Source organism: Leptidea sinapis, chromosome Z, assembly GCF_905404315.1.
Source record: "Leptidea sinapis chromosome Z, ilLepSina1.1, whole genome shotgun sequence".
Classification (NCBI taxonomy): domain Eukaryota; kingdom Metazoa; phylum Arthropoda; class Insecta; order Lepidoptera; family Pieridae; genus Leptidea; species Leptidea sinapis.
Genome location: NC_066312.1, coordinates 31010471 through 31033530, shown reverse-complemented (window position 1 = coordinate 31033530; position 23060 = coordinate 31010471). Strand labels below are relative to the sequence as shown.

General features: G+C 33.8%; 1 protein-coding gene across 1 annotated transcript in view; it reads left to right on the top strand.

Moving 5' to 3' along the window:
• Positions 1–23060, top strand: part of LOC126979118 (uncharacterized) — a 55083-nt gene that overhangs the window by 7269 nt on the left and 24754 nt on the right. The window lies entirely within an intron of this gene.

Here is a 23060-nt window from a genome sequence, read left to right as displayed (position 1 = left end):
TCCATCACGGATTATATTGTATTCTATTGTTCAATCCATTTGTATTTCAGTGATTATCACAGCATATAATATTCCTATAAATAAATTTTCACGGGATTGTCTGGTCGTCTCAAATATATTATCTGTGTGTAACTATTTTGATCGAAGTTATCAAGTAAAGTCGAGGTGAATAGTTGTGTTAACAATTTTCAGTCTTTTGCAGTCATTTCTAGTGGTCGACGCGCAAAAATGTAAGTATGAAACAGTGAAAATGAAATAAGTAATCCATGTTGCTTTACGTTATCAACGCAGCTAAATGTGTATTTTTAAACTTAAGTTAGCCTAAGACGTCGAGTACTTTCATAGTACTTGACCCAACTACATTGTGTGGAGTTACTCCATGTAACGTTTTTATGTCTTAATATTAATGTTTGTTGGCTTTGTATGTCATTAGAAATAATATTTATGAACTAGCTGTTACGCGTAATAACTGGTTCATATATGGTTTAATGTTAATTAGTGCTTAAAGTTTATGTGTAGGATTCGCATGAGACAGTGCAATAAATTAGATCAGTGTTTGGTGTTTTAATCAATTAAAACATTCCGTTATATAGCTTAGCGAAACTGAAAGAAATGTGATGGGTCATAAGTTAGGCTGTTGAGATGATACGAGGCCGGCCATGAAACAGCGACATCTCGTGGACAAAGTCAGGTGGAAGGTGTTCAAGAATCAAAGACTCCGACTGGACATACGAAACGAAACATAAAAACAATGAACGAACGTTAAACAGACACTGAACAGCCAAATTGCGTTTGCTTCCAAAATCGTTCATTAAAAACATATCGATAAAAACATATTTAAACGCCTTTTCTTGTGCCTATCCAATTCTAAATATATCTCTAGATTTTCTAATAACTGTGATTTATAAGTGATAGTGTGTCTGTAAATAAGAGATTTAGGGATTAGTTACGTGTTCGTGTTCGACCATTCGCGTTGGATCGTTCTTATTTTGTGCTCAACAAAGCCACAAACTGGCAAGTATGCAAGCTGCACTTATGATACGAGCAAAATCCCGGGAGAGACGAAAACAACGCCTCAAGCGAGGCATCAAGCAGGAAGTACCCAGCAACATAGCTACGAAGACAATAGCACCATTTCCAAGATATCCACCGACCTCTTGGGTATGTATATAATTATGTATTGCATGACGCGTGAATTCCAGTTTTAAGTGTTAAACAAGACTTAAAAATGTTAGCGTCCCCTTGCATGAGCGGAATAATACAAATGAGATGAAGCATTCTACAACAAGACTAACACTTAAATAATATTTACTAAAGTAAGGTCAACGAGACGGGATAAAGAATGTAAACAAAGTTTCAGGGGTTCGAAACATTTTTATTTGAATAAACTATATACACATTATGGATTACCTATTCTTATGGTTGTCGTATGTACTAGACAAAGATGATTCGTCGGCAGAGTCCGAATCAGGCGAATTTATAACAATATAGCTCAGTAAAGGTACGGTTGTTTACATTCGTTATTTCGTTTCGTTGGCCTTAATTTACATATATAATAAAACCGTAGCAAACTTAAGACTTCCGAATAAATATTTTCTTAAAGAATATTTGCTGTGTATTTTACAAACAATACCGAAACCAAAAATGAAGTTCTGCTTCTCTCTCGTCTCTTTCTCTACCATTTTTAATAAGGTCACTTATAACAAAACGAACCGTGTTGTCTACGTCTGGTGTCAACAGGTCGACATGGTACTTCATTTTTATTTATTTATTAATTAGGAAGCCAATGTGCATACAAGTATCTTAATCGATGGACACTTTTAAAAAATCTTTTACAATGTTGTACAGCAAATAGATATAATAAAGCTAAAGATAATGTTGAAAAGAAAAGCAATAACTATGAACAATGACTAACCATCTCGCAGTTCCTTAATCAATTTTTAACTTCTTTTTTTAAACATGCGGCAGAATGTCGACAAATATCTATGTCAGTTCTTTTAGCCAAATTGTTGTAGGTGACAACTATTCTACACAATCTAGGCCTGAACATCAGCTTGTTCATAATTTGTGATGTGGCATTACGCTTTGGTACCGCCAATCTAACCCTAATCAACAGATTTGGGCGATCACTCCTCCATGTAGTATATTTTTCAGGAAAGAGGGATCAATAAAGTCCCTGCGATGAGACAGTGACGATGTTTTGTACAATTCTTTGTATATTGTAATCTTCACTTCTAAAATGCTGAGTAGGTGTCCTTTTATGTCCTCGTCATATTAAAGGTAAAATTTACTCTTTGACGAAAAGTTCTGCGGTGCCGTTGCCGTACAATCCAATATTCAACAAAATATGTAAACATATAATTACAATTATATGTTCAATAAAGCACTTTTACCTACAAATATGTATGTCAAGTGATAATGTTTATTAAACAGAAACCTACAAAATTGTAGATAAATTTAACAAATTTGTAAATCTTCGACCATGACTATTTTGTAAAGCATATTTTTTATTTAACAGAAACTTGTAGTAACGTAGCCTGTAATTGTATTTTACAATTTGTATCGTTTATTAAACAGGGCCCTGAGTATATTTAGTTATACTTGATATTGAGTCAATCCACATTATTGGCGCAGAGTAGGGGTGGATACTTAATTACGTATGATTAGAATCGCGGTAAAGCTCCACCTGTGTTTTGAGTTTGGAAACTTTTTTCTTGTGTGTTTAATATATTTTAAAAAGGTACATTCATATTACGTGTACATAGCTAATGCGTTTTCTAGGTTGATCCTGCTTTGATAAATCAGATTTTCATGTGAAATGGTAGGTTAATTATTATGGCTCTACCTATTAATTAAAACACAAACTACAATAATATCATTGATTACTTGCATCACTATGTGGAATAATTGATACAACATCGACGCCGAAAACGTACTTTATAGAATTTTGGTCTGTTTTTCTTTGTTAGTCCGGGTAAAACAAAAAAAGTATTTATTAAAGGTATTCATATAAATAAATGAATGAATTTAATTAAATTTTGCATAAATATAACAAGAGCTCGGAACAACATATAGGGTACATACAGTCACATTAGATGTAGACATAGTATTTTTGCTGCTTATAATGATCGCGCGGACGACGTCGTGGGCAACAGCGTGCATAAACATAAAATAGAATTAAGGTCGACCACATAAAACAGACCAGTTTTTAACCAGGCAATCGTAAACAAAATCTAGTAATTTAGAGTATGCCTTAGACCATAACATAATATCATTAATTCCTTTTTTTTATTTAATATCTGGCAAGACTAGTTTATCTTGAGATACTTTTATGAAAGCGAAAATCATTATTATGAAAACTTAGATAATTTATACGTCTAGATAGAGTCTCTTGCTGTTAGAAAACCGATAAAAGCAAGCCAGAAATAGTAGTTTAGTGTAACAAGTGACAAGCTACGTCTTACACTCGCAATTCGTATGACACATTGTGTTAGTATGCGTGAATTGCTCAAAATAGAGGTTAGTTCTAAACTCAATTACTCTTGTAGAAGGACAAACGAGCTTATGATTGCCTAATGAAGTGTCTTCATAATAAAATAAAAACTTTCCTTCAATAATTATAGATTAACTTTAGCCTAATATAATATATAAATTCCAGATATACTTACCGCAAAGAGAAGTAACTAATCATCATAAAGGTTGGATTATTTAACTTAATTCTACTTTTAATTTCCACTGCGGCAGCGACCGTGGAACGCAGAGCTCGAAATGTTGGGGATACATTGCTCTCTATGATCAGCTAGATCACTTGGCGTTGCGTAGAGACGTCGCTTCATTGTGTGTCCTGAGAGTATTCTGAAGAGCTGTTTCATCTGATTTCTGCCGTCAAATTCCACCTTAGCACGTCACGCGACAAATAAGGATATCATCCCCACCATCTGGATGTGTGGCGATCCTCCACAGTGTGATTATCAAGTAACTTTCTTCCATGTACCTACTACAAAGCTGTGGATTGAGCTTCCTTGTGCGGTGTTTCCAGGGCGATAAGCCCGTATAAACCTTCATTAAAAGCGCGTAAGCCTTTCAGAAAGGCCAGCAACATTCCTGTGATTCTGATGTTACAAGAGACTGTGGGCGGCGGTGATCACTTAACATCTAATGACCCGTACGCTCTTTTGTACTCCATAAAAAGTATGTGTGCTGTGTGTAGTATGTGTTATTAATAACCAGCGGTAATAAATAGCGATTCGTTCATATAAATGTTCATTTGTACTTACCAATTGTAGAATCTTATTTACTTCATTATTTTTAAGAGAATCTAAGCTCTATGTATATATTCTTGTATTAAATGTAGAGTTGAGATGTAATAGGTTTATCAAATCGTGGGACGTGGACTGTAGTTGGCTTTAGACGATAGACAGGATTAAAGAAAGTCCATTACTAGTTTTCGTTGCGACTTGCGAGATGGAACGATCGAATCGAATATATGGGCTCTCCGCGACCGCCTTGCTTAGAATAGACTGTGTTGATTCTTAATATTGTTCAGCCTAGCGAAACTCTCTAAGAAAAAAGTATGTGTGTACTTAACGTAAGCGTTAGTTATACTTCTTTGGCCTAACAAAGCAAAAAGTCCTTAAAATGATATATTCCTCGTGCTATTCTTCGTTTGTAAAAAGAACAATATTGTAAAAATCTTTCAACGATGGCTATGGCAATTAATTATTAAATAAAATGTTAAAATTTCACTCTCATCATTTGTCTATAACGCGCCTAAAGAAGTTATAACTTCACAAATAGCGATTAACTTGATTGTATGAAACGTGTGGTCATTAATATAGCTCTAACTGATTGTAAAAAACGGAGATAGCCGAAATCCTCTACGTAAGCAACGGTTCGCTGCAACTTCTGCGCCAATCACCATATATGTAATTCCTACCATTTCAAACTTATGTCAATTCACTGCACGTTTTATACTAAACTAAATTTCACTTTTTACTCAGGCAGTCCTGCCTCTTACTACGTAAAGTAATTATTAACATCCTCTTTGCTATTGATATCAATTTATACTGAATAAATAAGTTATATTCAAATTTTATTATTATAATATTGTAAAATTAATGAGGATTCAACTAGCTAAATTAAATACAGCATTATTACAAAAATACGAAATTATATTTTGGCATGACTTAAAAGATAAAATGACTGAGACTTTTTTGTACATAATTAGTAAGTATCTCATGGTGAAAATGAGTACAATTATTACAAACGCGCTCCTTGGCTACGTCTGTCATTAGAATATCATAGTCTATGAATTGAACTACTCCATTTGAAAGACACGAACCGTCGACGCATCGTCGACTGGTTGATTGAACTAGTCCGTTCATTAAACGCCCATCGCTACTATGTAAAATGCATAAATGCATTACTAAGTAATGAGATACGACGTTGGCTATTCTGTCCAAAGAGGATGCAAATACTCCGTAATAAGAGACGGGACAGCCGGACTGAAATTTTGATTAGTATGAATCGTGCAGTGATTTGACATAAGTTTGAAATAGTAAAAACATTAAGCTAATATTTCCTTAAATAGCGTACAAATAATGCAAAACTTGATTATTACAAGTGAAAAAAAATCCTTTTATTATGACATTAAGGGACGAGACGAGCAGGACGTTCAGCTGAATGTAACTGATACGCCCTGTCCATTACAATTCCCAAAAATTTCTAGCCTAAAAATTCTTAGCATAACTACAATTGCACTCGTCACTTTGAAATATTAAGTTTCATTTGCCCAGTCATTTCATTAGCTACGGTGCCCTTCAGACCGAAAGACAATAATGTTTACACATTACTGCTGCACGGCAGAAAATGGCGCCCACCATATAGGCGGCATCCTGTCCAAAGGTGCCTCCCACTGGTCTTGCAAGATCCCATTTTCCTTCCAACAATTTGGCTATTTGTGTGGCATATATTTTAAGCCTTATCTTTGGAATTTTGTAAAAAAAACTTATATGGTCTTCAGTTAATTTAGAAATTATTCTTATCGCTCGATATCCCAGGCTATCCTTCAAGTGATCCCATTTTGCAAGTCCAGTAGCATTATTTATTTTGAATTGTGTTTACACTTAATTAATTGTTTCTAAGACGTCTTCAAGGCGTATTGATCATAAGTTTTGTTCTTAAAAGCTGACTACATATGAGGAAAAGCTATGTTACTACAAGTTACTGAGCCTTGAGAGTCGTCACAACTTGCATGTCCTAACGACTCTAGTCGGACATTCATCTAAAAGTTCCCAATCGGTCGTCAAGACATGAACAGCCTTTTACTATTCCGTTCTGTAATAATAACGTGTCCTTCCACAACCCTATCTATACAATATGTCGTCAATACAATGCCCTGCTACTCGAAAATCGTGAAGTACCCGACATTCACAATTCATCTGTTTGGAAATGGAAATCTAGTTAGTTTAAATTCCTTAAGTAGTTTAAATTATTATAAAAATTATCTTAATATGCCCTTATTTGTCCAAATATATATCTTCTCTCTCTGTTTCTAAGGCTAAAAGCTAGTTTTAAGATCGCTATTATTATTGTATTTTAATAGAGTTTAATAGTTATTTAATTCTGCTAAACATGCTGTGTACACACTCTCTTGGAGGCCTATCTTATATTTAGCTGATAGTTTTCTTGTAAGTTATGTATTTCTTGTAATGCATGTTTACCTATGTATGTACCTATTAAAATAAAATAATACATTTTATCAAAAGAAGCGGATCATACAATGGAACAAATTCTTCGTTGATAATAATAATGTGATTTTCAATTACTTCTTCACCTTACTGGCAAATAATAAGCCCTTGATTCATGTAGAAGAATTCTAATTGCATTTCTATTATAAGCTTCATCACACACCATAGCCACTGTAATTATTCTGGCATTTATTAATTCATTGATTATTTATTTTAGCTGTTTTGCCAATTCATCCCCTTTGGTACCCGATGCTGAAATCTGTTGGAGATAAGTTGCTTGAAACTCTTTATTAATCTACGAATAATAACTTGAGCATGGTCAGTTAAGTATTTTTGCTATTTATAGATAGAAGTGTGTATTTACGAGCAAAATTTTCGTTTTGAGTTTAGAACAACATGATGCAAACACAGTCAAATTGAAAAGTAAGGTAATATAGCTTGATGTAAGCCTTTTCTATGCTCTTCTCAATTTACCTTCCTTATACCACATTTTCTACCCTTTCTTAACGTATTGAGATTATAAATAACTAAACTAAATTAAGGAAAAAAATAAGCCCACTGAGTTTTTGCAACCGTTTTCTCAGGTCTGAGGCATAGGTACTATTTCGAATGGGTGGTAGGTGTTTAGACGTTCACTAAGTGATTTTAAATCCTATTTAAATTTGAGTTTGTAGACTCCGCTCTTAGATTCTCTCTCTCTCTCTCTCTTGTCGCGCATTCACCAACTTGCTACTCAAGTCAAGGGTGCGTTATGAAGTTTAATTCACTGTTCATCCATATAAGAGACCTAGATATAACATAACACGAAATTACGAAATATTTGTTCGTCAAACAGCCCCGCGTTTGAGTAGCGACGTTATTCAAACCAGTATTTCCATTAAAGTGGCACTAATGTTGTAATTTTTCCTCTATTGAGCAACAAGCAATTCATCAGAGAACTGCGTCCTATTCACAAACACGCATTGTTCGCGAGTACTGCATTTGTGACATAAAGCTATGAAATGTACCCCATTTTCTAACTGGAGTACCGGCTTGGCACATATTATAATACGGCGATTTTGAATAGACTTCCGTTATGGTTTCATATTGCGCATTTGCACCATACTACTAACACATAGACCATAGATCAATTTGACGTCTAGATGACAGCTGTGAAAACGTCGACAAAGATTAAGTTTAGAACAAATCTCTATTTCTCAATGCACACTAACATAAAGTGTCATACAAATTGCGAGTGTAAGACGTAGTTTGTCAACATTCAAATGCCGTGGTTTCTGTAAACTTGTTACTAACCGATTTTAACATTCCATCGTTCATGTACATCGACCATGATAAGAAGGTAGAGTTGGTGAGGTTGTAGGGGATAATATTTGGGTCTATAGAACCGATTTTGTAAATTAAATTATTTTAAAATAATTACAGAGAAAGTTTATTTTTATTTTTAAACCTTTATAAATTCAAATTATATTTTGAAATTAATTTAATTCGCGTCCATTGGTTGTAGTTCATCAGACAATTGAGTTACAAGAGGCTTGGTAGCTGAAGTATGATACAAATGGTCTAGTTGACCAACAAACGTCAGGGTGTTGAATTTGCGTGACGGTGTAGGCGCGCATCGTAAAAATTCACGCGCCAAAAGAAGTATATCTTCAATAACTAAATAAATAAAAACCAATAGGCAAGATGTTCTATTTACTCGGGGCATCCAAGTACATTACGAATACCTTCATAGTATGAACGTAATTGCAAAAACGGCCGCATTCCTGCTAAAACATAAATACCTAATTGCCACTCTACAGCGCGAAACAGCTGATTAAATCTTAGGCAAATTGCAGGCTAACACGAGAATATACGACATTGTCACAACCAACTAGAGTTCTACGTTAGTCTTTGAGAAATTAATTCTTAATTCATGAATGAATGAATGAAAGTTCTTTCGCACGAAATATATAAAACTAGCTGACCCGACGGACGTTGTTCTGTACATATTATAAATAAAATACTGTTTTTAATGAATTTGTAATATTTCATAACATCTTCAATTATTTTGTTTATTATCCTATCTCTCAAGTTAGGTTAGGACAGTGTAGTTATATTCAGGACACTGGATTTATATACATGAAGATAAAGTTACAATTTGTAGTAAGTACATAATTGTTATGGCAGAACAATTAGGCAACCTTTTCGCTATTCAGCAATCTCTTCTAGGTAACCGATAGGTGTAGGTGAGTTATACTTAACATCCCGTGAGAATCTTGCCCGTTTGCCCCCTCTTATATAAAAAAATGGATTTCTAAATTGTAAAAAATATATTCGTAGGACGCCGCATAAAAACAAAGATTAGAAACAAAATTGCAATATCTCGATATTTTAAAATTGTAGGTAGATTCCCTGTTTTGTTAAAAGGCATAAAAGGCATTTATTTTCCTCAAAATTTCTTTAGAATTCTTTTTGATGTCAGTTATTCAAACATCAACACCAGTTTGGAAACTAATGGCGCTCTGAGAGAGAAGAAACGGCGCAAACAACTCTCCCAGCATTATTTTTTGCGCTCTTTTAAATAAAATATACAATATTGTATTGTCAGCACTAACATGCTAAATAAGAATCATTATCTAGTCCCAGGCTGTACGATCGCATAGATATTCAGCTGTGGAGTAGTCGGATTTGTTGATTCATTAATTCTTAATAATTCTTTTGGCAAGTATGCTCATCAACAAACAAAAACGTGTGAAGCCTTGAAAAAGGTCCCGGTTTACGTTTTGGAGTGACATCAAGAAAATGGTATCGCAAGTAGAATATAGCCTTAGATCATGCCTTAAATCATTTATACCATAATAATAATACATTTAAAAAGACTGCGATAGCTGTGAAATTGTGTTTGATATTTAACCTCTATATTGAGCAACTCACGCACACGTATATATATACGTTTACGTACCTTGTCACGCACACTAAAGAAGTAAGCCTGGCCTGTTTTCATCGTTTGTTAGCAGCAAGAGGCTCTATCTAGAAGCATAATTAAATATCTCAGATATTTGCACATAAAAAATAAATTTTTAAGAACAAATTAGGATAACAAAAAATGATATTTCGTATTTAGTTAATAACTCAGAAACTATTTATATTTAAGAAACTTCGAGAGACAATCCTTTAAGAAAAGGAAATTTCCTTTAAAAATTCCCGGAACTTCAGCACTTTCATTCTTAATTTTAATTCAACACCGAAAGCAGGTCTTCAAAGTAACAAGTAATCATTAAAATTTTAAAAGATTATTTTTATCTATTCTTTTCGATAATATAAGCACCTACTTTTTATAAAAGCTTAACAGAATATATCTTAACAGAGTATATAAATTATCAATATCATTTTTAAATTAGGTAAATTATCATTTATAATTTTTCATGGGAGAATAGCGTGCAAAATGCAACTGATGCGATTACCCGACATTCATGACGAATATATTTACAAAACACGCGATTTAAAATATTTATATTGTCTGATTTAGGGCGGATACAAACAAATACAATGTTATACGAGGATAACTATACGGGGATAATTTTACTCCAAAATTTTTTTATGACAAAAAGGGACGAGAGGAGTAGGACGTTCAGCTGAAGGTAATTGATACGGCCTGCCCATTACAATGCAGTGCCACTCGGGATTCTAGAAAAATCCAAAAATTTTGAGCGGCTTTACAATTATTTCACTCAATTGCGTCTCAAAGAGACGAGATGTAAACTAATTACAAGAATATTATGCGATGGCCGACTGCCAATTACAGGTTCACACTATTTATGGTACAACATTTAATGCTCTAATTAAACTATGATTAAATCAAAATAAAAAATTTAACTTTTATCTAAATATAAAGATTTTGTGTGTATGAGTGTATGTTCGTATGTCTTAAGTCGTTATCAACTCCTCGATTACAGTATACTTAAAATGATTTCCTTTTTGAAAGAGTTTTTAGTATGGACGAATATATCTGTTGGTAAGAAATGTTTATTGTAGCAACTAAGGGTACGGCAGACCACCGAATTCTGGGCATAAATAGAGTGGGTTATTGGGTCATTGGTGGTATGCCTTGTACGCTTATTCGGGACTCTAAATTGCATGAATAAAGATGTAAGTTCGGGGCAGTCAATATTGTTATTACACACGTCATACAGAAATAACATATCGAGTAAAATTCGCCGGTCTTTTAATTGTATTAGTTTATAGTGGCTACAGGATTCCTCATAACTAGAACCATAATGCTGAAGGCGATATTCTAATACCTTTACAAATTTTGATTGTATATTCTCTATTTCATCGATATATATCCTATAATATGGGTTCCAGATATTACAGCAGTATTCTAAGACACTGCGAACATATGAGAAATAAAGAACTTTTATACACTCTAAACTTGAATAAGGTTTAGTTACACGTATAACGAAACCTAGATTCCTGTAAGCTTTTTCAGTTATTGCAGTATTGTGATCTGACATTGAAATTTTTGTATCAAACAATATTCCTAATTCCTTAATGCTATTTGCTCGTGTTAAAGGAACATCAAGTAATTTGTATTGATATTCTAATTTATTTCTTTTTCACGTAAAGGTGATTTTAAAACATTTAGATACACTGACTCCAAAACGGTTGTCATTTATTAACGATTAAATCGCTCTAAAGGTTGATTGAATCTATTTCAGTCTTAATGTGAGCGTAAATTTTAGTGTCGTCAGCATACATAAGAAACTAAGCAAACTGGAAACAGTCACCAATATCATATAAGTAGGATAAATACAATAATGGTCCCAAAATTGACCTTTGCGAAACTCCACAAGGTCAGAACGATTGTACAGGTAAGACTCCATCCAACGAAGAAGATCAACACGAATTCCTAGTTCCTGCAACTTGCGTAAAAGTATAAGAATATGGTCGACTCGATCAAACGCCTTCTCAAAATCAGTATTAATTACGTCAATTTGATAACCATCATCCATTCCACGCTGAACGTAATTAGTAAAAACAGCAAGATTAGTGGAGCGACCATGTATGAAACCATGCTGCTCTAGAGGTAAGTGACGGATGATTATGGGGTACAGGTAATTGTGTGCTACCCTTTCCATTAATTTATCTAACGTATTAGGATTTGAAATATCCTTCAAGAAAGAAGCGATTAAAAATTAAGGTTATTGGCGCTGATAGTGATGCAGAACAAGCGACCAGAAAACTTGGTGGAATCTTATCACAAACCGGGCCTTTTGATGAATCAAGAGTTTTTAGCAAATTTTTTTACCTTATCAATCGTAGTATCGTAGTATCAATCGTAGTTGAATAAAGCTGATTGAATCATGACAAATAGACTGTTCCTCTGAAAAAACTTTATATTGCGATGCAGGTGAAATAAAATTTTTGCAGAAGAAATCATTAAAAGCATTACAAATATCATATTGACATGATAGAGTCTCATTTTTATAAAGCATCACTCCAGGGTAAGCAGATTTTATAATATATTCCATTTGGATTTAACATAAGTCCAGATTAATTTAGGTGTAGATTTTATTTTATCCTCAGAGTTCCTAATATATTCTCAATAGCAACTTTTTTCAATTTTTTTAACACGTAATTTAGAAAAGGAAGCATAATCGTTCAGATTATTGTATTTTTCCATAGATGATGTTCTTTTGCTTTCTCTTTTATTATGTTTATGAGAGCCATAGTGTACCGTATAGGATATGTGTAAGTGTGCCAAACAGTTTTATGAGATACAAATTGCGATATCGAATCATACAATATAGATTAAAATTTATTGATCGCGTCATGCAGTGGTAAGCATTCAAGCGAAGTCCTACCGTAATTAGAAAAATAGTAGTTTACAGCATTATAATCTACCTTATTATATTAATAACGTTTCGTATTAGTACTTTTTATTGACGGTAATACGATATCAATAATACAAATATCAATTGCAGGGTGGAAAATATCCTCTTTTATTAAAGGTGATTTTGATTTATTTATTATTACAGATGTATTGGAATAAATTAAGTCAAGTAGGTTGTTATGAGTATTAAAAAAGAAATAATATTGACTTAACCCAAGAAATGCAGTTAAGTTTTATAACTCCGTGGCAGTATTCTGGATATCGATGCTCCCTTTTTTAATACAATAGGATGTTTCCAATCAATACATGGCAAATTAAACTCACCTGCCCGAATAAAATGATCATCAGGGTGAGAATTAGATGATTTCGATAATAACTCGCAGAGTTTCTGTATCCGTGATGGAAGTATCTGGTTAAGAGGAATATAAGCACAAATGATACTTAAGTCACATTGTGAGTAATAATTAATAATAAATAAAGTATTATATTTAATTAGTAAATGAATTGTTAATAATAAATTAACTGTCACCAGAATATATTTAAAACACAAAATGAATGCATACAAAACTTACAAACTAAATTGATATGTTTAAAAAGAAAAATGAAGAGAGACTTATTGTTACAACACTAAATATAATTTGATATTTGAAATATTTAAATGACTCACTTTATTACAAGCATAGAATTTATATTCCGTGAAAAATCGTAAGTAAAATTAGTTTTTGGTGAGATGAGTATATCAAGCAGTTTCTTTTTGCTTTGTATGAGTGCATACAAACTGTTGAAAACTGATACTGTGTGTCTTTCTAAAGATGTCATTGAACAAAATTGCATTGCCATCGAGCCAAATAAATACTCTTGATACAAATTGGTACAGCGTTTTTAGAAAACATCGTGAATTTCTCATAGAAAAATTAAGAAATCTTCATTTTTAATTTAGAGTGATCACATTTGAGATATCTTATATATTAGTAATCATTTCCATGTCTCTAATTGATAAGTTTTTATCCATAATCTTTACGACTCCAGTCTTATAGGAATCTAAATAAAAAATAACGTGTAATAAGAAAGACACTGGCTTGTACAATTTGTTTTCTATAGGAAGAGTAGAAAGAGTCGAAAAAAAAAGGTTCATTACCGAAAAACAAAAAATACACTTACCAAATAAATATTTTTCAAATTCAAATTCAAATATTTTTATTCAAAATAGGATGTGACATCACTTTTTGAAAATCAAAAAACTACCACCCATGAATGCCTTAGGCCTGAGAAGAACGGGCGCAACAAACTTAGTGGGCATTTTTTTTTCATCAAAAAATGTGTTTACAAATTTAACATTGTACAATTAAACTAATTATTTAATAGCCTGAGGGCGGTTGCTCCTTTCCCAATTTATGGTATCATTAAGAAAGTATTTTATGTTATAGTAACCTTTACCACATAAACGTTTTTTTACAATTCTTTTGAATAACGTCGTACTTTTGTTTTGAACATTTTCTGGGATCCTGTTGTAAAAGCATATACATCGCCCCACAAAAGACTTGTTAACTCGACTTAGCCGAGTAGTAGGCAATATAAGCTTATTATTTTAGTCCTGTAATAAAAAGTTAGTAAATATGTGGTAATACCCCCAGTATGCATAATGCCATCCCTCAAATAAAATACATTTTAATGTATTTTTAAGTAATTGGTCTATTTACACGCTAAAAGGGATTCAATTTCCCTTGAGACCGCGATAATCCACAATAATTTTTGCACCACGTTATAACACATGAATGTATTTTAAATCCCCTTGTTTTTTCTGTTTTTATAATCTCGGCTGATAGGGATTCAATCGCTCTCACTCGCCTAACAAAACTAATCCGCGTGCAGGTACAATTTGTAAGCCTTGCCCACTAACGGTATAGTTTTAGTTGCGCTATTTTAAAAGGCCAGTAATGCTTCCATGATTTATATGCGTTCACTGCATATGTATCTATATATATATAAGAGATTTCCACGTATATATATACGTATACTCATCACGATATCTCTGGAACCATAAGCCATAGAGACTTGAAATTTGGTAGGAATATTCCTTTCGCCGAGTAGAGGTCAGCTAAGAACTTTACGTAATTCCACTCGTAGGAGTTTTTTAATTATTCACAGAACAACGTCTGTCGGGTCAGCTATTATAATATAGTAGCTGACCCGACAGACATAGGAATTTGCCAATAATATTTCAAAACATCAAGAATTATTTCGTATAGTATGCTCGTTGTTGTTTAAAATTGTTTTACAGCAGAACTGTCAAACCGTGCGTCAATAAATTCTCTCTTGGAGATAAAAATAATTATGGGTCCCAAATCGAAATAAAAAGTATCCTATCTCTCAAGTTGGACTAAACTGCACTCCATGAAGTAATCCCCATTGAAATCCATTCATTAGTTTAGGAGTCCATCGCGGACAAACAACGTGTCACGTAATTTATATAAATTAAGATTGATATTCGAGACAATTGATAATGGGTGCCAGATAACATTAAATTTATACGATATACATACTTCAACCTACAAATATAAACATCCATCACAAACACAAAATCAAATCAAAATCACTTTATTCATGTAGGTCGAGGAAATGACACTTATGAATATTAAAGCGAGTTAGTCAATAAAAGTAAATGAAAATCAATCCACAAACACCGTAAATAAATAAAGGTATTTTGCGAGGTTTTTATTAACGATTATAAAAACTATAGTAACTTTAATTTTGAAAACATGATATAGAGTCTGTAGTAGTAGGATCATCCTGCCACCATAAGCAGCGCCCGTTCACGAGCATGACGGCCAGCCATCGCCTTCCCTCGACCATATTTTACGAACGACCCGTGCCACGTCGCCGCCGCAAGCAGTGGCATTTAAGCGACACATTCATCATACAAATCTTCAAAGTACAAGACTCGGTGCCTCAAGTTCTTGATAGTTATTGTTACAGCTTGAAGAAAATTATTAGCAAAATCAAATGACCTTAACATAGCAGGTATTTTATAAAAGTATAAGCCTTAGAAAGTCCACGTTTTGCTGAAATATCGATCATTAGTGCTGTTATATTCAAGTTTCAGTGGTATGCGTAAGGTTAACGAAAAAAGCATTGTCAGCGGCCATTCACCAAAACTACGGAAGCTATTACCGCCCTCACCTCACTTCGCTACCAAAAGAAACCTTACCTCGTATCAACACATTTCAATAGAATTTCAGCCATAATGTAACACATTAAAGTTCAAATTCATGTGAACATTGCAACGTTTAGCGATATATCATTCAATTCAAAACTCTGTCTCAACTGAATAAAGCTAAATTTAGCTTGAAAGAGGTTTTTGATAACTTTATTGATATCAGTCAAGAAGTCAGGTAGGCTTTCAAGTAGTGCCTGTATTGAAAATTCAATTTCTTACTAAAACTTATACTATCAATATCTCTACAGTAGTACTTTGGCATTGTTATTTCCATCTTTATCCAACTTTTAACTTCCCGCTCAGAAAATTGAAAATTTTCGAAAATTCGGAAAGTTATTTATGTTTGTTACCTAAGAATTTTCGACTGGGAGAACCGATTTTGACGATTATTTTTTTATTTCAAAGCTGATGCTTCCCATGTGGCCTAATTCTGATATAATGACATCCATGAGAAAACCTTAGTATTATTTTTTTATTGGAAGGCTTTACTTTAAGGGTAGTTTGATCAGCCATGGTAGGCTTGTAACTAAATACAAAGTTAAAGGTGCGATGTGCTTGTGTCGTACGCGCAACGTGACCAGGTGAGAGGCGAGAGCGGGGCCGCGGCGGGAAGAAATCGATTCCAAAAATAATAATTGTAATCACATTATATTGTCGCAATATTTTATATTTGTTTCACTAAGAACTCGAAAAAATATGTTGATTATTAAATTGTAGAAGAATATGCAATTATTTTAAATATTTTTATGCATATTATATTGTTTTGGAATACATATATTTTTTGATGTCTTTTTGTTATTTTTTTTTTATATTTAGCTTCAATATAAATTCAAAAACACTTTTTTATAACATGGGTAAATTAGGCAGGAATGTTACATGGTAATAGAAGATTAACCGACCTATCCACGTTGAAAGACATCTACAATATCAGATCTCTGAGAGAAATAGCTCACATAATAATAATGTAGCTCGGTGGCCCAATAGGTTGAACCGTTGACTCTCACCACGGAGCCCCCGGTTCGATCCTCGCCCGCCACGCACCGATGTTTTTTCAGTTTTCAAATTTATATGTACGTTTATTCATCACTTAAATAAGGTTGGCAATGGTTTTGTGATTTATGTGGTACAAGAGATTTATCCAAGACACATTTCCTTTATTTGACATTTCAATAAAGGATCTATGAACGGTTAAATTAACGTGAAGCAGAGTTTCTGGCTACAGGATCGTCCTGCCACCACAAGTAGCGCCCGATTCACGAGGATTCATTCATATTTTAGGGCAGGGACCGTCCCACGTCACCCCCACAAGCAGCGCCACATTTAATTTCTCGATACTATATAAATTTTAAATTAAGAATGTGATATTGGAATGCAAATTCAGGCACAATTGAGGAATGATATAAAGTTGAATTGAAAATTACTTTAAAATGGCTAGTAACAGCATCTTCGTCCACATTTACTACTACTAGTAGTACCTATTAGTAGGTGTGTTACCACTGCTAGTAGTAATGCTGCCACATATATACCAAACAATGATATATCTCTCATCCTTAGATCATGTCTACGTCTCGATATACTACGACAGCTGTGAAAACGTAGAAATAAAAATTGAGTTTAGAATTAACATCTATTTTGAGCAATTTACGAACACTAACACAAAGTATCATACAAATCGCGAGTGTAACGTAGCTTGTTACGATCACACAAAACTAACATTCCTGGCCTGTTCTAATCGGTTGTCAAACAGCAAAAGACTCTATCTAGACGTATTAATTATCTAAGCTCTCATCTTTAGCGCAGCGTTCGGAAGAAACGTATTCATTCGACAGTTTTCCTTCAAATTTTTGAGGTTACTATATAGTCTTTGTCACTCTCAAATAATGTGGCTTTCTATTAGTAACATAATTTATAAAATCGGCTCAATAGATCCAAATATTAGCCCCTATAACCTAACAAACTACCTTTTTATTATAGTATACATGAACGATCGAATGTTAAAATCGGTTAGTAACAAGTTTACAGAAACCACAGCATTTGGATGTTAATAACGTGTACCAGAAACACGCAAGTCAAATTTCAAGGTCAATTTATGAGAGTCATTACCCACTCCTTTTTAACAACGACTAAACTGCTACAACTGATTTGATGTCTGTTCAACAAGTTTAAAAACATACAATAGAGATAAAACTTAGTACAAGTTAGTTTTTACCAGTAGGAGGCTCCTTTGCACAGCATGCCGGCTAGATTATCGGTACCAAAACGGCGCCTATTTCTGCCTTGAAGCAGTAATGTGCAAGCATTATTGTGATTCGGTCTGAAGGGTGCCGTAGCTAGTGAAATTACTGGGCAAATGAGACTTAACATCTTATGTCTCAAGGTGACAAGCGCAACTGTAGTGCCGCTCGGAATTTTTGGGGTTTTTCAAGCATCCTGAGCGACATTGTAATAGGCAGGGCGTATCAATTACCATTAGCTGAACGTCCTGCTTGTCTCGTCCCTTATTTTCCTTTAAAAAAAACAATAGTATTTTCTTTGACTAAAATGAGTGTTGCACATTTAAATAAAAAAAAATAATGGATTTTTAATGCACAACCAGTACCCCAGAAAACGTATTTTATTTAAATGAGATTATAATTATTAAATAAATAGCTCATTGGATTCAAAATGACTTCTAAATGAATTTTTAATATTTTGGTTTTGTGATTATTATTAACAAAATATAATGAAAAAACCTTAGTTCATTAGATAGACAGATAGACTGTGATAGCTATGAAAACGTCGAAAAAAATTAATATGCACAATTAACCTCTATTTGAGCAATGCACGCACAGTAACACAAAGTGACATTGCGAGTATAAGACGTAGCTTGTCACGAACACTAAAGTAATAAACCTGACCTGTTTTCATCGGTTGTCTAGTAGCAAGAGGCTCAAGGAAAAACGTATTTAGTCAAAAAAAACTGTATATAAAAATAATTATCATATTTTTTTTCTTTTACAAAAAAGTAAGCTAAGTAGGTAATTTAGAATAATTGCTTTCGTTTTGCAAAGGGATTGTAAATGGTACAATTAGTAACTTTGATAAATGTCAATTTTCCACTTAGATCAGTAATTAATATTGGTCTGTTTATTAAACTTGTCGATATACAGTAATTAAGTAATGTGTTTTTATTTTATATTTTCATATTTTAAGTAATATTTATAATTACTATGAAAATAATCTCTCAATGATATTTAGAGTCACAATAATTATTTTATGCAAATAGCAAAGATTTCTAAAAAATAATTAAATTTGTCAATTTGCAAATGGAAGCGACTTTTGTCTTGCTAAAACAAACAAGTGGTCTCGCAATGTCACGAAAAACGATGAAAATAGGTCAACTCTATATTAAGCTACCTGCCCACTGACTCTTTTCATAAGTATCACCTTTATAACGACGAAAACTTCATTTGCTAAAGTAACAAATATAAAACTCTCCAGCAGAAAAATATTCATTCCGAGCAAGGATATCAACATCTAATTAATTAAAACTTTCGTGAGATATTATAAATTATATCTTTTTACAACGGTTAATACGATAGGTACCGACTAGTTGTGGACCTTTCGGATGTCCGGAGGAAACTACACCTTCGGCTGAAGGACCTCCCTTAGTCGAACGAGCTGGATGGATGAATCAATGTTGGTCAAAACGTTACAGTCATGTCAGTTGAGCCATGACTACTACCAGTGGGCGCCTTTGCACAGGACGCCGGCTAGATTATGTGTAGCGCCTATTTCTGCCGTGAAGCAATTATGTCTAAGCATTACTGTGTTTCGGTCTGAAGGACGACGTAGCTAGTGAAATTACTGGGTAAATGAGACCTAACATCTTATTTCTCAAGGTGACGAGCGCAGTTGTAGTGCCGCTTAGAATTTTTGGTCTTTCAAGAATTCTGATCGGCACTGCATTGTAATGGGCAGAGCGTATTAATTATCATCAGCTGAACGTACTGCTCGTCTCGTCCCTTATTTTCATAAAAAAATATTACTGACTTTTGTTCATTAATTGAACAACCATAATGTACAGGAGCTGTGTTTTCATCAAGACGGCGCAACATGTCACACAGCTCGTACCAAAATTAATTTATTGAAGGAAACGTTTGGTAACCGCATAGTTCCACGTTTCGGACCGGTGAATTGGCCTCCTAGATCGTGCGCTTTAACGCTGCTAGACTATATTCTGTGGGGATATGGGAAGTCACTAGTCTCCGCCAATAAGCCCGAAACTATTGTCCATTTGGAGGACAATATTCGCTGCATTATTGCCGATATATGTGTTGAAGCAAATGTTGCAAAAAGTCATCGAAAATTGGACCTCCAGATTAAACTACGTCCGAGCGAACTGTGGCGGTGATATGCCAAACTCATATTTAAATTATAATGTAAAAAGATTATCTTTCGAATAAAGTCAATTTAGTGTAAATTAAAAAAAAAACATGTTTTTTATGCGATTTCAAAGTTCTATACCTCTATAAAACACCACATAGTAGAGATATAGTTAGTTAGATCTCTATCTTGTGTAGCACAGCAAATGTTTATTACTTTAGTGTGTTTACACACGCGATTTCTATGTCACTTTGTGTTAGTGTGCGTGCTCAAATTAGAGGCTAACGATCCGACTCAATTTATTTTTTGACGTTTTCGCAGCTGTCACAGTCTATGTAGACGTATAATAATATATTGACACACCTTTATACAAATTATCTTGCCCCAAATTAAGCATTTATAGCCTGTGTTATGGGTTACAAGACAACAATATATTTGATACAATATAATTACTTAAACATACATAAATACATATAAACATCCATGACTCGGAAACAAACATCCATATTCATCATATGCTTGCACCTACCCGGGATTCGAACCCGGGACCTCTAGCTTAGTAGGTAGGACCGCTAACCACTTGGCTATACAGGTCGTCACGTATAAGTGATCTAAGAAGTTAAAAATCCGTTAGAAATAATTCAACGCTTAGTTTCATGAAAGGGTCTGATTGTTTCACTCTTATTTATCTTACTTATCTAGAAAAATATTTAAATCGTGCTTTTCCTTTAAAAAACTATTTTAAAATCAGACCTATTCGCAGATCACGTCATAGTGACAATAAAAAAATGCCTTAAATATTATTAACTAGCTGACCCGACAGACGTTGTTCTGTATATAACAAATAAAATAATGTTTTTATATGAATTTGTCAATAATATATCATAACATCAAAAATTACTTCGTAAAATATGCACCCTGATGTCGTAATGAAATTGTTTCACAGCAGAACTGTCAAACCGTGCGTCAATAAATTCTCTCATAGAAATTATGTATGGACTCATCAAAGGAAAAACAAATTTGTTCTTTTTATTTAATTTAGCAGCATTTTCCTATTTATTCACCTTTTAAACCTTCTCTGGACTTCCACAAATAACTCAAGACCTAAATTTGCCAAATCGGTCTAGCCGTTCTCGAGTTTTAGCGAGACTAACGAACAGCAATTCATGATAACGATTATTGTCGATGGTGTTATTGTACACTTAAATTAAATTAAATTGTTTATACTTCTCTTTTCTTACGTTTCTCTTTGTTATTGTTTCAATTGTGTGAACGAAGCCTACAGATGCTTGTTCTTTATGAGTTTTATTTTTAACTTTATGACAAAATATTTACAATGTACTCTGGTGTTTGCGATTTAAAAACTGGCAATAATTAGAAAGGATTGTGTTTCCAGCGTCTCGGACAAATCTATATTAAATATATAATAATCCGGATTCTGATTTGAAATATATTGGCGTTATAATTAATTTTATCCAACCCTTAGGAGTTTACCTTTAAACATGATATACAAACTAATTCGTTATGTATATTACAGCTGTTATAAAATACTCATTGATTTTACAAGAGTTTTTTTTAATGACAATAAGAGACGAGACGAGCAGGTCGTTCAGCTGATGGTTATTGATACGTCCTGCCCATAACAAAGCATTTGCGCTCAGGATTATTGAAAAACCCCAAAAATTTTGATTGGTTCTACAATTGCGCTTGTCACCTTGAGACATAAGATGTTAAGTCTCATTTGCCCAGTAATATTACTAGGCACGGCGCCCTCCAGACCAAAACACAATAATGCTTACGCATTACTGCTTCACGGAAGAAGAAGGCGCCGTTGTGGTATTCACATAATCTAGCCGGCATCCTGTGCAAAGGAGCCTCTCGTGAAGTGAGTGGCCGTTGAGTTTCTTGTATGTTTTGCGCACGAGGTCTAATTCTTACTATATCTTTTATTCAGTAATATATCTCAAATATTTATAATAATGATTTATATATTTTTTTACTTTGACTAAATGGGTAGTAAGTCAGTTTTGGAGGAAGAAGCCACAGTGAGGCGTGGTCATTCTGAATAAATTAAAGTAGATTAAGTTTGATAATGAGTGCCAACAAAATTGGCAACTAATAATTTGTTGTTTAACATTAACCCCAGTCACACCCAAGGGAAAAGAATAGCGTGTCAAGGCTCTACGCTTTGCAGGCTCTATGTGCGGTCGATATAATACGTTTCATTTGTATTGCGAACAGAAATGAACTACGAAGCTATCAGTGGCTGAACACAATACACTTGGATGAATAAACCACTGCATGCGTTACAATACAAGGGTCGTGTTCGCTTTTACTTTTGTAGCCTTTTTTTTATGAAAATAAGGGAGAAGACGAGCAGGACGTTCAGCTGATGGTTATTGATACGCCCTGCCCATTACATTGCAGTGCCACTCAGGATTCTTGAAAAGCCCCAAAAATTCTGAATGGCACTATAACTGCGCTCGTTACCTTGAGACATAAAATGTTAAGTCTCATTTGCCCAGTAATTTCGCTAGCTACGGCGCCCTTCAGACCGAACACAGTAATGCTTACACATTACTGCTTCACGGCAGAAATCGGCGCCGATGTGGTACCATTAATCTAGCTGGCAAACTCTGCTTTACTCACCTTACTGAGCCTATTTACAACCTAGGTGCTCAAGGATCATTGAGAGCTAAATTCAAAGAAATAAATATATTAAGTGTTGTTTCTGAATATATTCCTGATAATGTTATGTATTTACATAGGCACATATGTGAATTTGCTAGAAACTGTCATAACCATAATGTTAACACCAGAAACAGACATAAACTTATAATGCCTACTACTCGGCTAA